Raw genomic sequence first — 9,198 nt, 5'->3', positions numbered from 1 at the left:
CTGAATCTTGCTGACTGCATCTTCCACAATTTCAAGAAATTGGTAGATGTAGAGCTCGGAACAGAATCAGGCTCGGTATCACTTTTGGCAAGACTACTTTATAGGTAGTGTCTATTTCCAATAGGAAGTAATAACGAGTAATAACAATGTCTGAATGTCACTCTTTTGGTGATGTTGTCAGCCATTTACATTATTTAGATCAGCATTTATCAAACCTTTTGTCTTAGGAGTACATAATACTCTTAAAAATTATTGAGGATCCACAGAACTTCTGTTTATGTGGACTTTATCTACTGATATTTATCACATTAGAAATTAAAACTAAGAAAACTTTAAGTGATTTTCTTCTTTCTTTTTTTTTAATGTTTATTTTTGAGAGAGACAGAGTGTGAGTGGGGAAGGGGCAGAGAGAGAGAGAGAGGGAGACACAGAATCGGAAACAGGCTCCAGCTCTGAGCTGTCAGCACAGAGCCCTACACAGGGCTTGAACCCATGAACCGTGAGATGGTGACCTGAGCTGAAGTCGGACACTTAACCGACTGAGCCACCCAGGCACCCCAAAACTAAGGACACTTTAAAACATTTATTTGTTTAAAGTAACAATAATAAACCCCTACATGTTAACACAAATACCATAATTTCATAGGAAATAACTATATTTTCTAAAATAGAAAGTTCACAAGAAAGGAAGCATTGTTTTACATTTTTATAAATATATATATTTTAATTTTTAATGTTTATTTATTTTTGACAGAGAGACAGAGAGTGAGCATTTTTGTATCATTTTGTATCAGTTGCTGGGTCATAGGGTCAGCCTACTACTTTTCAAAGATTCTTGGAAAGCTCCTCTCTATGTAGTTATGCCACTACCAAACAATTATATTTCTTTTGTTTTATTTCTAGTTTGGGGAGGTTACCTTTTAAAATTTAATTTTATAATTACCTTTCATGGCTTCACAGTCAAATCTACAAAGCGAAGTTATTTAAAGTCCCATCCCCGTCCCTTCCATCCTTTCCATATATCTCTTTTTGGGTAACCATTTCTGAAATTATAGGGCATATATCCTTACTTCCTCTTCATTGAATAGAGAGTAGCATGTTATAAGTACTTTCCCCCATCTTGAGTTTTTGTTTTGTTTTCTTTTGTTTTTGTTTCAAATGGTAATATGTCCTGGTATTTCAAATAGTAATATGTCTAGTGTATGGAGATAGTCCTGATTCCTTTAACAGTTGCCGCCTACTTCATTGTGCTGACTTATTCCGTAGCCTATTCCATCAGTCCCTTATTGATGGGCATTTGGTTCTAATAGTTAGCTAATACTGGGATAAACAGTTTTACGCATACTTAATTTTTAGAAACTTTGCTAGTATTTTTGGGAAAGATTTGTAGAAGTGGGATTGCCAAATTGAAGGGTAAATGAACATGATGTTTGGGGGAATGTTGCCAAATCCTCCTCCATCGGTGTGGTGCGGGTGATTTTTTCTCATCTCTCAGATCCACCATTTTATCCTCCACTTAAAGCCGCTGACACCTGAACTCAGCACACCACATTTCTGCTGTACCGGCGGGCTCCCTGTTGAGTTTTGGTAAAAGTGTGCTGGAGGCAGAATGCAAATCAGGAAAACGGACAAGGGATTTACTGCCTTATGCTTTGTTGCCTCCAGTAAGGGGAGGATATGGTTTCTGATTTTCTATACTCCTAGAACCCACTGTTAGGTTTCTGCCCCAGGCAGTCAGTAACCTACCCTAGAAACCTCTGCTCTGTGGGGCCTCCTTTGAACTCTTGGGGTTCGTGCCCAGTGAGATGGTACCCTTTCTTCAGAGGTCCGATCCTAGCTCACCGGGTCTTTTCTCCTAACCAGTCAGGTGGCCTTTCTCTTAACCAGTCAGGCAGTGCGACTTTCTCAGGATTCTGGGTTCCAGCTCAGCAGGGATCCTTCTCCAAGTGTCCGTATTCGAATCCCAACCTGTTTCCTTGGTTTCCTCAACTTCTAGAGAAAAAAGCTTCTTCCTGGAATTACTATATTGTGAGACTGCAGGGTTTACTTTTGGTCTTTTAGATTCAATACCTGGTTAACAGTTCTCTTTTAATTAAATTAGATAATGTGAATTTTACTTCTCTGAGTCTGACCAATGTGTAGGTTTTGTCATCTTGCATTTATTTACCCTCAATCTGTGAGAATGTTCATTTCTCTACGGCCTCGGCAACAGAGTTTGTTGCTAAACTTTTGGGTTTTTGCTAATCTGTTAGGTAAGCCATGGCTTCTCAGTAGAGTTTGAATGTGTTTTTCTTTTATTTGGGGAAGGTGGAGAATCGCTCAAATGAATATCCATTTCTATTATTGCTTGTAACTATCTGGCCCATTGCCCCATAGGTCTTCCGCCTGTTTCCTTCTCTATTTTTAGATGCTTTATTTTTCTTTCTTTGCTTTTTTTTTTTTTTTTTTTTTGGTATTAACTATATCAGTCCTTGATTGTCATACAAATCTGAATATTTTCCCACAGGGTGTCCTTTATCTTTTTACTTTGCTAGTGACAGTTGATTTTTTTTTTTTTTAGTTTTTATTTTATTTGTTTGCCATGCATGCATTTTTTTATATTTATGTAATCAAATGTTAGCAATTTTTTTTCCCATTCTTTCTGGAAATTGAAGCAAAATTAAGAAAGTCTTCCCCATATACTTCTATTTTCTTTTAATAAGTATATCATTTTATCTTTATCTTTAGGCTTCTGGTCCATTTGGAATTTATCCTGGTGTACAATATAAAGAATGAATCGTTTATGTTTTTCTGGGCAGATTCCCTGAAGACCCCCTTTCTTGGCCACTAGCAAGTTCTCTGAGGTCAGAACACCCTGGCTGAGAGCATGTTTTCAAGACCATGACTGTGGTCCAAGGGGGTCTGGGCTCACTCAGACAAGACAGCTGAACAACCCTAAAAGAGAGTCTGAAATTTGGTTTTGATGAAACTGTTAAACTGAAAAGTTTTAAAGGTGTAGCCAAAACATCCGCTATTCCCGTATTTGTCAACCATCCTTTTAGGAACAGGGCTCTGCTGGCCTAAGGATCTGATGTTGCACTCAGGTTTTATGTTGCCACATCCATAAATAAGGTCTAAGATGTCATATATATATCAAAAGTGACCCCAAAGTTTAGCGTTTTGAAACTGCAATGCACACTACCTGTCTCCAAAGCTGGAAAGACCTCAGGCTTCCACAGAAGTTCTAATTATGTGCCAGTTTCTTACAAGTCAAGGATTCAAGAGTTTTAGCCTACATATTCCAATAGCAAAAATTTTCTTAGAAGATTTTATTTTATTTTTTTAATTTGAGAGAGACAAAGAGAGAGAGAGAGAGAGAGAGAGAGAGAGAGAATATTAAGCAGGCTCCACTCAGTATAAAGCCTAACATGGGGCTCGATCCCACCACCCTGGGATCAGGACCTGAGCCAAAATCGAGTCAGGTACGCAACCCACTGAGCCATCCAGGTGTCGCTAAAAAACTTTATTTTTAAGTAATCTCTACACCCAATGTGGGGCTTGAACTCACAACCCCATGATCAAGAGTTGCATGGTCTACCAACTGAGCCAGCTAGGCACCCCCCAATAGCAAATTTAAGTCAAATAAGAAGGAATAGATTTTAAAACAAACCTATGAAATGACTTTGCTTCAAAAAAGACAACCTACAACCTCCCAGTCATCTGGAGCCAGGTAGATCTCAAGAAGTAGCCTCCATCAAATTCTTTGTCCTAACTCCAAAATGGAAGTCACTGTTAGATGGGAACAGCTAATATTTATTTGATTTGGACACCTGGTTATCAATTGAGTGATTGCAATGTGTGGTTACATAAATAACTTTCACTTTTCTGAAATAGCTTTGAAAAAAAAAAGTTTATTTATTTATTTGTTTTTTGAGAGAAAGGAAGAGAGAGAGCATGCGCACGTGCGCGCCTGGGTTTGTGGAGGAGGGGAGTGGGCAGAGAGAAAGGGAGACAGAGACTCCAAAGCAGGCTCTAGGCTCCGAACTGTCAGTGCAGAGCCCGACTTCGGGTTCAGACTCTCGAACCGTGAGTTCGTGACCTGAGCTGAAGTCAAGAGTCCGTCGCTTAACTGACTGAGCCATCCAGGAGTCCTGAAATAGCTTTTCTCAGTATCATTTCATTCGTAGGAGATTATACAACCTAACTTTTAGGTTCATTTTTGCTGACTTAGACTGGAAAAAAAAAAAAAAAAGGAAGTTCCAAGAGCTGCTTATGGTTATTTAACGAAATACTCCACCTATCATTTTACCTTAGAAAACACTGGACGGACTAATATTTTCGCCCTCTTTGTGGGTGCATTTAAAAATAATAGAAGGTTTGGGGAGTACCAGAGATGCGAGGATACGAATGTAAAAAAATGGATCTCATTTTATTGTCTATCACTATCCTCTTCTCGCTGGGCTATCTTTCTGTTAGTGACCTCCAGGTCTTTGACTCCTTGCACATTTTTCTTTTCACCTTTTGTTCCCTCCTTAAAGAAAGAAAGGCGTGTTATAATAGAAATGAATAATCTAATGGTATCCTGCTGTGATTCCCTACTGTTCCTTGTCTCTCCTTCTTGCATATATGTGTTGTCACACGAGTATAATGTATACAGATCAGACACCTTACCAGACGCCTCCACCCAGGCTTCCCCTAATGTAGTTGCCTCACCCCCGGCCACCAGAGAACAGATTGCCCGTTACATCACTCAAGTGTATTGTTCTCATTTCTCCCTGTGGCATATGTTCCTTCTAGATGCTTTTTAGCTCATGGTTAAGGAGAGGCAAAACATATTCTGCATTTTAAGATTAATATTATATATACTTGACTTTTACAAGGCTAGACACCCTGGGGACTGACGTTTAACAGATGTTAATGGAATTTAATTTTTACGCACCCTGTGTGAGAACATTTATCTTTGGGATAAAATGCTATGAAACCTATGTGGCACCAAGAAAATTTCATAATAAATGATTTTTCACTCTATATCCTTAAATCAAGTTACAGAGTCTGAGCAAAGTGGAAAAGCTGTTTCCTGATATTTAGAATTTAAAACCTGAATATGATTATCATTAATTTATTACACTGAGAGTATCAATAGGCATTTTGCCAGAGTTATCACTAGTGCAAAACAATTCTAAAATGGTGCCTATAAAGAAACTTTTTTCACAACCTATTTTTCCATTGATTTTCATTAGGTAAGAAGTTCTTTCTGAAAAAAAAAAATCTGGCCCCAAACATATTAAATAATAAACAGCATGATAAGTGTTCTGAAATTTTTCATGTAAAAAAAAAAAACTCTAATAAAGCAATACCACTCAGAAGTACTTGTAAAATTATAGGCACTTGACAATGTATGTTGAGTAAATTAATTTGCTGTTCTAAGGCTATGCCTAGGAACATAATAGCCACTTGTGTTTTTTTTGTTTTTTTTTTTAAGTACATTTTTGTGTGGATGTGAACTACAGTTTAATTTCAGATTTCGGCTAATGTTACGGTTCATAGAATTTGGATTATCAATTCAAGCTTTTAGAAAATAGAACTTTCGTAATCTTCCTAATCAATGAACTAATATATATTAAAAGAAACTTTCCATTTATTCTATACATGTTAAAAATTCTGAGAGCTCTCCAGTTCCATTTAATGAAGAAAACTCTTCTCTTTTTAGTTCAGTGACTGGCACTGGGATGTCTACTTAATACACATTTGATGAGTATATGAATGATTGCGACAGGAGCCAGGCACTTACAGAAAAATGAGGTCATGTAGCAATTGTGATGAGCATTCGAGGAAATCGAGATGGTTGCTACTCTGGTTCTATCCTGAGCTAGCTGTGTGATCTCAGGTAAGTCCACTGTCCTTCCTGAGCCTTGACTTCCTCCATGCAAACGCGGATGTTTCAGACAATCTCGAATGGCCTCCTGCCTCCCAAACCCTAGTTCTAAATCTTAATATTAACCAGTCATTCTTTCCAGTTTTGCTTTGGACGGTAGCCATGGGTAGAGACACATTTAGGCTATAAACCCTCTGCATTTGAAATTACACGTAGTGGCCTCTAGAACTAAATCTCTTTAGGCTTGTATGCTAAGGCAAGCAGTAGAAAGATAGAAGCCTTGAGGGTTCACACATAAAAGAGGTGAGCCAGTGGAGGAGACCAGAGAAGGAGAAGGATATCTAGAAAAAGCGCCCCTGTAGTTCAGAAGTCTCCAGACAGCAGGTTTTCTCTAGAGGTAACAGTAAGTTTTATTTATGACTGATTAACAACTGATTAATTTATAAAAGGCTTCCCTTCCAAAGGGAGCACCAGGATACTTTATTTCCTAATTGGATGGTGACTTTGCACATAAATAAAGGAGAATCACTGCTGCCTGTCGGGGTGACAGTTTGACAAGGCAGGTTTATTCTTGTCTCCCTCCTGATTTACTATATGACCTTGGGCCAGTCATTTATCTTCCCCCAAACCAGTTTCGCTAATTATAAAATGGAAATAAAAATACTTGCTGCCTTCACAGAGGATTAATGAGATAAGGTGAATGTCTTTAAGCTCCCGGAGGGGAAAAGGCTGTATACAAGTAAGCAAAGAACTAGTAAGAAGCTGCTGGACTTTTCGCACGACTTGGGAAAGAAAGCCCTAAGGATAGAACCCCAGAGGTTTAAGTTTTCTAGTCCAAAAGAAAGGGGGGTGGTGTGGACTCCTATCTTACAACCAGCCCAAGTTTTCCTCCAGCATACATTGGAGACTGGAATGGATAGCAGCTGGCAGGCAAGCCTGAATTTATTCCTCCAGGGTTCTAGCTCTTGCTCCGTCCTGAACGGCGACATCTTGGGGAGGGGTCAACTTAGTGTTCTGCTTCCTCAATTTCTTCTTCTGTAAGATGCTGAATGTAATACTACTTAGTCAGATACGTGGAGATACATGTATAGATTCCTGACATATAGTGAGTTCCAAGTAAGTATCTTCTATAACTTATGTCTTTAGCAGCAAAATTCAAACTGCTGGAATGTTTTCCTCCTAAAGATCAAAGGTCCTTAGGAAAGAGCGTTGGGGTACAAAGGTAAACGTGATGTAAAAATTCCTCATTTAAAAGGTGGGGCAGGGAACTAATACAAAGATTGATTCGGCTCACTCTCTTACACTGAATAAAGCGTGTTTGGACAACGCCTTAAAATTCGCCTGCGCGACCGCAAGGGGGCACTGTGAGTCTGCTTTGGCGCGGGAGAGGCGACAGCAGCGCGGGGCCGCGAGGACTGGATCCCAGCGTCCGGGAGAAACGCCCCGCCCCAGCTCGGGCTCCGGAAGGAGTGGCCTTGATCACAGCAGGAGCGAGGGGCTACAGGTAGCCCGACAGCTCTTCGAGCTCGTTCTCCTCCCACCCTGCAACAGGTCCCTTCCTGGCAGGTTCTTCCTGGCGGCTCTTCATAACGTGGGATCCGCTCGCTAGTGCCTGAGCTCAGAAACCCGGACACCCTAGCCCCGGGACCCCCCCCCCCCCAAACTGTAGGGAACATTTTGGGTGCGCCTAGGTGGGGTGCTTTTCCGGGCAAAAGGGTCAAAGCTGCCGTTTGCTTCTTTAAGGGCTCTGTGTCCCTTAAGGGGTTAAGCTTTTCTGATTTAGGGAAAGAGGACTCTCCCCTCCCCCACCCCCCAAAGCCAAATGCGCAATTCTGGAAACGACTCTGAAATCATCAGTAGTCTGTCTCCAAGGTCCAGGTTAGCGGATGGCACTCCCCACCGGGACTCCTCCGGGAACAGCGCCCAGTTTCGGTCCTCAAATATCTCAGGCGCGAAGTTGAATCGCCCTTCTGCGAAAAGAGAGGAGACCTGCCCCATCGAGTACCTCGACCAAAATTCTCTTAGCCCCAAGAAGAGGTCAGATAATTCAGGAAATGTAGTCGAGGCACTCGCTCTGTTCCACCTGCCGCTCGGGTCCCCACCCCCAGGCGTTTGCCCAGGCATTTGGGAAAAAGGGGGAAACTCGGCTGATTCTCTTCCCTGGAGAGAAAGTGCGGCGCGCCAAGGTGTCCCAGCGTCTCCTCTAAAGCCGGCTGGGTGGCGGTGTATCCGTGTCCTCGCGATCCCGGGCGGGAGGTGTGAGCTCTGCTCCTTGGGCTCCAGGACAGGTCGCCGGAAGCGTCCCTGGGGACAGAGCCACCCGGGAGATTCGGGCGGACTGCACGGTGGGCGGACCGGACTGAAAGCACACTGGAGACGAGGATGAAAGAACCTGGCAGAAAGTAGGGTGGGGGGGGGGGGCCAGGTGGAACGCGCCGGCCCAGGGGAAAGGTCCGACCCATCCCAAACTTTCGCAGACTCGGGGGCTTCGGAGGGGAGAGCCAGGCAGGAGCGCCAGCTTTTTCCGCCGCCCCGCGCGCCCCGCCGCAGCGAGGAGGGGCGGCACGCAGCGCCGGCTGGACTCGGGCGGTCCCCTCGTCGCGCCCACCCGCCGGGCTAAAGCGCCGCGGCTCGGGGCTCTGGGCGGGCGTCCACGGAAGAAGCCAGACCGCCTGGCTCCGGCCTGCGCGCCGGCTCCGAGGAAGGGGAGCTAACTCGGATTGGGCAAGGAGGAGGGCAACTTGGCCTCACGGCCTCGCCCGGCCGGGTCAGGCAGCGGGACGTGCCCTTGGGCTGCCCGCGGGCGCGCCGGCCGAAGTCGGGGCGGCTCGCGACCAAGTGAGATTTCCACGAGCTAGAGAAATCGGATTAAAAAGAAATGCACAGAACGATCCCAGGCAGCCGCGGGAGCCGGGCAGCCTAGAAGCCGCCCGCTGCGCGCCGGGAGGACGGCGGTGACCCGCACTCGCGAAGACGAGGCGCTCCAGGGCGGCCGCGGGGCTGCGCGGAGGAGCCGCCTCCCCAGCGTGGGGCGCGCGTTCAGACGCCGCCACCGGCCGCCGGAAGGCGAGATGCGGCGCGCGGCTCCCGGCCGGTCCCGGCGGAGCAAACTCCGGGGCGGCACCGCGCGCCGCTGACCCGGCGCGAGTCCGAGGGCTGTGCCGGCCCCGCCCGCCTCCGCCCCCTCCCGCGCCCGCCGCGCGCCCCTCCCCGCGGCGGCGGCGCATCCAGGGGCGGCGCGGAGCGGAGCGGCTCGCACAGCCGCCAGTGCCTGCGAGCTCCGGGCTGCTTGGGGAATTCACTTTGCCGCTTTTACGCTTCTCCCTCTTCGGGATTCTTCTGCT

Source organism: Lynx rufus, unplaced genomic scaffold (assembly GCF_022079265.1).
Source record: "Lynx rufus isolate CCGP_SWC_20201006 ecotype Redwood Valley unplaced genomic scaffold, mLynRuf1.p SCAF_6, whole genome shotgun sequence".
NCBI classification, from domain to species: Eukaryota; Metazoa; Chordata; class Mammalia; order Carnivora; family Felidae; genus Lynx; species Lynx rufus.
Note: the sequence above shows the minus strand (reverse complement) of the source record.